General features: G+C 55.4%; 1 pseudogene across 1 annotated transcript; it reads right to left on the minus strand.

Moving 5' to 3' along the window:
* Nucleotides 1–5,521: 5,521 nt before the first annotated feature.
* On the minus strand, nucleotides 5,522–7,786 carry LOC108523550 (myosin-7-like; annotated as a pseudogene). Its single transcript, XR_001883838.1, has 4 exons — nucleotides 7,773–7,786; nucleotides 6,804–6,905; nucleotides 6,554–6,685; nucleotides 5,522–5,653 (listed from the first exon to the last, which is right to left on the minus strand). The product of XR_001883838.1 is annotated as a myosin-7-like (transcript).
* Between the last annotated feature and the right edge of the window lie 28 nt (nucleotides 7,787–7,814).

Genomic DNA, 7,814 nt, shown 5'->3' on the forward strand with positions numbered 1-7,814 from the left:
GCTCCTCTGGGGTCAGGACAGGAGGCTGTGTTACTCCTGAGGGGGCCCAGGCTCCAGCGAATGACTTTGCCTCTGCCAGCCCCCCTCCCTGTTTGCCCGCTCCTCTCCTCCACCCTGGGAGAAGGCACCTGCTATTGCACCCTCCCCGACTCAGGGCTCTGCTCTCTTTGCTCTTCTGAGGTGATGCTGAAGACAATCTCTGCAAGGGGGTTTGCCTGGGGTGACATCGGTGGAGTTTGCTGAGGGGTGATGCGGAGTGCGTGGGGACAGCAGAACCCTGGTGCAGGCAATCTGGCTCTCAGGAGAAAGCGTGCCCTGCTCTCTGCAGAGAAAATGGGGGCAGCTTCCTCACCTGGTTATCCTTCACGGGAGAATCCTGAAGAATCGAACCGTGGGTTGGAGCGAGGAACCACAGAGGTAGAGCCGGGCAGAGAGAACAGATGAGGAGAGTGGAAGAACCAATAGGCCCACCCGGGGATGGAGCAGCCCCGGAGCCCAGACAGGCAGGGACAGACCAGGGAGTCAGAAAGAGGGAAAGACGGGCCCAGAGGGCAGGAGCGCTGAGTCAGTAGTAGTGTGAGGGACCGGGTGTGGAAACAGGGTTAGAAGCAGAGAGGCAGGGATGTGAGAACATGTGCCAAGAAGGAAGGGCAAGGGAGAGAGACAAAGAAGCATGATTGTGACAAGTGTCGATGAAGACCAAGAGGCAAGATAAAACCAGGATCAAGGGAAGGAAGCCATCCCAAGGAGGAAGGAAGATGGAAAGATGGGGACACCATGTAGGAGACACAGAATGATGCAGAGAAAGAAATGGAGAGTCAGAGAAGAAAAGAGGTTTCTGGGTTTCCTGTGGAACTTCCTTGTGTCGGGGGAACTTCCCTGGGCCTGGAGACAGGCAGTTTTAACAGAGTCCTTAGGCCTCCAACTGATCTGCACCCCACTCCTGGTGAAGGAGGTCCCTCACGGTGGGGGATCTGTGGACGGGCTTCAGGGCATCCCACCCCAAACCTCCTCTTACCTGGGCCGGAGAAGTCTCTGTCTGTCCTCAAGCTCCAGTTCCTTTATATCTCATTTCCCCCACCCCTGTCTAAATTTGGAGTCCTTCCGGAGGGACCCTCCCTCCCACCACTCTTCCCTCCTGGCTCCTCCTCCTTTGATCCTTTGGCTCTGGAGGTGACAGGAGGACAGCAGGGCCCCCAGATTTGACCATGAAAGGTCTGCTGCCTCAGCCTCTCTGGCTCCATGGCCTTTTTTTAGTCCTTAGGCACATTCCTCCCCTCCAAAGGGCTGATGAGCAGATAGTGGGAAGACAGGACCTTCTCGCACCGCCTCTCCCACCCCACCATGGCCCTTACCTCAGTTATTTTTAACGTGAAGGGTGAATTGAACACATGGGTGAGGGTCACCTTCTCCTGCAGGCCAAATGCCTGTCCTCTCCCTCCCAACCATGGGCTTTCCTCCCCTGTTCCCCAGCCTCTCTTTCCCACTCTGACCTGCCTTCACACAGCCCCAGGCTGGGAGCATCTTCCTGCTCTTGGAACTGGAGTCCCCAGTGCTAGGGACTAAAAGCTGGAGTATGGTGCCCAGGGAAGGGATCTGCTGTCCACTTCCATGGCTCAGTTTTCTTTCGTCAGGAACTTCTGTCCTGGCCTCAGTCTGCACAAGTGCCATGCCTGGTCTCCTTCTATTCCCCAAGTCTCCAGACAAGTGTCCTCCCGAGGTCTGGAGGCCACTCTGGTTTGGGGACACATCTGGAGTCCCCACCCCTTCCCTGATGCTCCTGATAAAGTGGCCATCATCCAACCTGCTCAAACAATGGAAGGGAGTCTCCCCTGCCGCCTCAGGCAGATTTTCACACAGAACCCCAGTTCAGCTCTCTCACATGTAGACTTGACTGTGTCTGTGCCCATCTTCAGCCACACATGCAGATTTTTCACACTTACCCACTCAAGTTTGCAGATTTCTTTTCTACTTTCTTTTGTGTACACGGATGCACACATTTGCACATCCACATTTGCACACATAGGCTTTTGCCCTCCCCTGCCACTCTCTACTCCTGGGGTGGGGTGGGCAGAAGCAGATGGTGTTAATCCCAGGGCCTGAGGGAGGAGGGGGGTGGGTGGGGGGCTGCCCCCTTCTGCCTCTCCGGGCTGCCAGAGGGTGCAGGTGCCTGGCAGGCCTGGGGATTTACACCAGCTAGTCCCCAGGCTCCGCATTCCATGGGGGTGGGGCTCTGTCTCCTGCCCCCTCCCCAGGCAGAACTTTGGTGCCCCCTTCCAAGCCCTCCAGGGCTAATACTTACATGCCCTTCTTTGTGGGTGTCCTCAAGCACCCCAGGTCCTCAAGGCTTTGTTCCCCATCCTCCAATGCTGCCACCTCTCAGAGGCTGTAGGTGTCAGGGCTTCAGCAGGCTGTTCCTGTTATGACTAAGAGTGGACATTGTGTTCAGGAAACAAAGCCAGACTCCCCTGCTCTGGCTTTCCCCCCACCCTCACACCCAGGAACACTCTCCCAGCCCCCCTCCCACCAGTTTACTGTCACCTCTCAATATAGCTCTAGGGTGTGGAGGTGGGTAGGGAGACAAGGGTCAGCTTCTCTGGGTAGGAGCACTTTCCATTAAGATGTGGCCTCTCCCCAAGCTCCCTAGCTCCCTAGGACGCAGCTGCCCCATTCCTGGGCTCAGGAACACACCTCTCTCTCCAGGGCATTTGGACCTTTTCTCAGTGTCCTTGGAGGGACCTGAGTTGACCCCAAATCCCCATCTCCTGCAGGTGCTTATGCCAAATCATTACCCCCAGGGGATGCAGGCCACCTGTCCCCAGCTCTAGGTTACTCGAGGCCCCAGAATTCGAGCCAGGGGGTTAGCCCATGGCCCAGTGCGTCACTGCTTGGTTCCCATAGCTCTGGGGACATGATAAGGAGCTGAGAACACCAGGTCAGTCTGGGTCGGGTCCAGGTGACAAAGACCAGGCTTTGTCCTCAGGGAACCCTGGGCTCTGAGCAGGCCTCACTTGGTATAGGTGGTGGTGGCAGGGCAGCGGGTAGTGGAGATGGGGGTGGTTAGTCCCCCACTCCTATGGAAGGAGGAGGAAGGAAGGTGTTCGCTCAGCCCCAGGCCCTGCCCCTGTCTGCTCTGCTGTACTGTCCTCTCCCTTCCGCAGGCTTCTTCTCTCCCTGGCTCTCACATACTGCTCTCTGTCCTCCCTCAGCTGCCATGAAACAGCTCCTCATTCTGCTGGGAGTCCTGGCATATGAGGACAGCGATGGAGGCTTTGGCCACAGGTGAGGGTGCCAAGGAGGCAGGGCTGGCCTCCCTGGCACAGGTTGCCTCTCTTCTGCCTGGCTTCCCATTGCATCTGTCTCTATGTCTCACCTTCATTCCCTCTGCCTGCTTCCCCATCTCAGAGTGGGGCCTGCCTCCGATTCTCCCTGACCCATATCTCCACCCAGCTCAGGGTCTAACATGAGGCTCTGCCTTCTCCAAGCTGGACTCTTCTCTCACTTTGGGCCTTCACATCTTGCTCCAGGCTCTTCCGCCTCCTCTCTCCAATCTCCTTGCACCTTCCTGACTCTCCTTGCATTTGCAAGTGACCCAGAATTCTTTCTTTCACTCGGGATCAATGCCCTCAGCTCTTCAAGCTTCTCCCTCCAAGGCTCCCTCTCCTTTCCTCTCTCCCCCTCCCCCTCAGCACCCCTCCTTCTCCCTGGCTTGACTCTCAGTCCTCTCTCAACCCTGCGGCCTGCGTCCAGTCCCTGGCCATTCTCGAAGGATCCGTATCCCTTGCAGTCTCTCTTGCTCTGGTTGTTTAGGTGCCCTGGGTCTCTCTGCATAGCTCCCTTTTCAAGGGTCCTCTCCTTTGTTTCTAGTTATCTCTTCATTGCTATTGAAGTCTGTTCCTAGCCAGAGGAATGGCCCTAGGTATCTCGGCCCAAGCCGAGGTCATGCCACTACACTCCAGCCTGGGCGGCAGAGTGAGTCTCCGTCTCAAAAAAAAAAAAAAAAAAAGTTACCGCTGGAAAAGAATCCTGGAAATCACGGAGAACTGAATTACCTTGGCCTCTGAGGCTGTGTGGTTCAATTGAGCGGGATAAATGAAAAGGAAGCATCCCTGGTTTGAGGGTGCTCTATCTGGGTTGTCCTAGGGAGGGAGAATGGAGGCGGCTACGAGGAGAAAGTTGGTGGCGCCTGTGGATCTTTCTGGAGCCTCCTCATTTCCTGTATCTTTTTTCCTTGTCTCTGTTTCCTCTGGCTACCTTGTCCCCTGGTTGCTCAATCTCTTTGTCCACTGCCACCCCCTCAGGTCTTTCCTTGTCCCCTCCCTACCCCCTTTTTCTCCTCTGCTGTCACCTGCTATTGTCCAGTACTGGTTTCTCCTTCTCCGGCATAGGGCCCTTGCCCTGGCTGCCACAGTCAGAGCTCAGAGTTCAGAGCCGGGTACAGAGCAGGAGTGGGCTCTGAGTGGGTGTGCTGGTGGGTTAGGGGAGATCCAGTCCCGGGCTGAACCATGGCTTCCCAGGTTCCCAGTGGGGCTGACAGCCCCAGTGCCTCCCAAGCCCCTGCCCTCTGTGGCCCACAGTCCCAGGCCCACCTAAGCAACCCAGCTGTGGCAGGAACTCCAAAGGGGCTGAACTTGTTTAGTTGGAGGAGACTTACTCCTTCCTCCACCTCCCGACCTTCTGGGGAGCCATCCCTTCCCTCCCTCTCCCTGGAGTCCTGCTCACACATAACCTTCCCCAGCCCCTCATCTGTCTGCCTCCTCTCAAGATGACTTGCCATAAATGGGCTGAGAGAACCCCATCTTCCCGCAAGCCCAGAGGACAAAGGGCTTGGTAATGGGAATTACAATGGGAAGAAATGAGTGGGAAGAAGGGAGCACCCTGGACCAAGGGGGCTCAGCCCTGGGAGGAGCTGAGGAGGACCGCAGGTGGGCTGAGACTGTGTTTCTACCAGCCTTGATGGGGAGGGGGTGTGTTGGCCTCTGGAGGTGGCTGGAGAGGGTGGTGGCTCTGCTTGTAAGGGGATGTGGGCTACAGCTGTGAGTCCTTGTGTACTCTCAGAGACTTGCCTGGGACTGGCATTTAGGCAACCATTGCCTCACCTGGCCCAGTGGTTCACACTTCTGCAGGCTCAGAAAGGGCACTGGCCAGCACCCACACCCTGAACTGCCGCCCCTTGCCCAGCCCCGGGCGTTATCCATGGTGCTTGGTTGGGGGCAGGGTTGATGGAAGCTGGGGTGCAGGTCCACAGTAGATGGGCTCAGGGCGCTCTAGGTGAACTTTAGGGGTCTCCCTAAATCTTTAAATCCCAGCTGGACCGGAGAGAAGGCTGGGAGGAGAGGTGTTGCCTCTGCTGCATTTGGCTGGTTTGGAGGAAGTGAAAGGGGGTTTCAGTGCTGCTCCAGGAAGCCCTCCTAGGCCAGGCCTTTGAATTTTCCCCCTCTCCCCTGCATTTCCACCTCCCCTAGTCCAGACCCCACCCCCGGGTCCCCAGGGCAGTGAAGAAGAGTCTGGAGTCAGGATCTTGGCTTCAAGGAAAATTGCTTTATTCTGCTTCCTCCCAAGGAGCTATTACACAGGCTCCAGGATGGGGCTTCGCTGGCACCCCCAGGGCTGAGCAGATCAAGATGTGGCAAAGCTACTCCTCATTCAAGCCCTTTTGAAAGGAAACAAAGTCCAATCAGTCCTTGGAGAGAAGATATTGGGCAGGGATGGGGCACTGGAAAGAAATGTGAGAGGGGTCTGATGGTGGAGGCCTGCTGTGTGGGCAGGTGGAAGCCCCTGTGGCAGCAGCAGATATGTTTCTAGAGATCGATGTGCAGGGGGCAAGTTCTGCAGGGTAGGGTTCTGGGGTTGGCCAGAGGGAAGTTGCCTGGGCAAGAACAAGGGGGTTCTCTGGGATGTTCATTTTAGGTTTGAGTTACAAGATTATAGGACAAAATTAGGTGAGAGGGAACTGGAAACTAGCAGTTGGGGGAAAATTGGGATATACTGGTTGTATGTAAATTAGGGTCTTCTAGGGTGGCAGACCACCCTAGGGCTGAAATTCCCAGAGCCACTGAAACTTAGAGCTGAGCTGGGAGTGGTGGCTCACATCTGTAATCCCAGTACTTAGGGGGGTTAAGGCTGAGGCAGGTGGATCACAAGGTCAGGAGTTCAAGAACAGCCTAGCCAACATGGTGAAACCATATCTCTACTAAAATACAAAAATTATCTAGACATGGTAGCACATGCCTATAATCCCAGCTACTTGGGAGGCCGAGGCAGGAGAACCTGGGAGACGGAGGTTGCAGTGAGCCGAGATTGTGCCACTGCCCTCCAGCCTGGGCGGCAGAGTGAGACACCTGTCTCAAAAAAAAAAAAAAAAAAAAAAAAAAAGTTAGACTGGGGAGAATCTTGAAAATAACACAGAACTGAATTACCAATTACCTTGCCTCTGGGTTTGTGTGGTTCAATTGTGTGAATAATGGAAAAGGAAGCTCCCTGGTTTGAGGGTGCTTCTGTCTGGGTATGCCTGCTGTGGGGTGACTAGCAAAGCCCACGAGGAGGGACCCACCTTGGTGCCAATGTCACGCTCTTGGCCCTCAGCATTGTTGACCTGGGACTCGGCAATGTCCTGCCCGCTCCTCCGCCTCATCCAGCTCGTGGCTGCACTTGCGGAACTGGACAGGTTGGTGTTGCCTTGCTCCTCCTGCGGGAGGGTGGGAGCATGAGGTGAAGAGGGGGGCCTGGGTTTCTCTGAACGTCCTGGCTTGGGGATGGAGCTCTCGCTATCCATCCCTGGACCGTAGTCCCATCAGGGTCACTCACGCCTCCTCGGCCTGGCGCTTGTAGGCCTGTGACCGTTAGCTGCAGTTGTCACCAGGTCAGGGTGCAGCCGCAGCAGGTTTTTCCTGTCCTCCTCCCGTCTGGGGGCCAGAGAGAGGCAAGGGGGTGAAGATGGCAGCAGTCATAGAGAGGTAGCATCCCTCTGCCTGCCCTGCCTTCATCCTGATATCCTGACCAATTCTACTTTCTGATCCTCAGCTTGAACACTTGAAATTCTCCTTATAATTCTCGTACTGATACGTGTGAATATTTTAAATGATCTGTACAGGAAGAAGTCCAAAGAACTAGTGGGATTCTGAAACTTTCACAAAATTGTGTGTGTGCAGTGCTCCAGGGAGCAGGTTTTTCAGGGGTCCGGGGACCCCAATGGAGGATAAATTCCCCTGCTCTGGACTCAGCACATGCGGGAGTGACTTTGGGGCTATGAGTGTGATGGAATTCCTGGGCTGCAATGCAGATAGACATGACTTAACCTAGGTTAAGGACAAAGTGTGCTTGAGGACTGGTGACATCCTCTGGGATTGGAAAAAGAACAAATTCTAATTCAGAGTCTGATTCTAGAAAACACCTGGGAAAGCTAAGCAACACTGCCCTGGGTAATGGAAAAGTTTGATGCTTTGTTTGAATGGGATGTGTGTTTTTTTGTGTCTTTTGGGGTGACGTGGTGAGCTTTGCTAGGTGGAGCTTTGGTCTGGAATTCCCTGTGTGTGTCTCCTGGGGAATGGGCTGAGGGTGGGGTTGAGATGGAGCTCAGGCAGGAGGCTCAGAGACTGACCTCTGAGCTAGGGGACATTCAGGGTGGGGGCAGGGCTAGGCAAAGTGGAAATGGGGGTGCATTCCCCCCTCGCCCATGGGAAGAGGCCTAAGAGAAAACTCTTCATTCTCCTTAGCTGGTTGTCACCGTGGCCATGGTCCAGGGCTCTGCCTGGAGTCACCGCCCACCACACCTGGTAGGTAGCATCCTTGATGCGCCGTCGCTCTTCCCTGCA

The sequence above is a fragment of the Rhinopithecus bieti genome, unplaced genomic scaffold (genome assembly GCF_001698545.2).
Source record: "Rhinopithecus bieti isolate Rb0 unplaced genomic scaffold, ASM169854v2 scaffold_74680, whole genome shotgun sequence".
Classification (NCBI taxonomy): domain Eukaryota; kingdom Metazoa; phylum Chordata; class Mammalia; order Primates; family Cercopithecidae; genus Rhinopithecus; species Rhinopithecus bieti.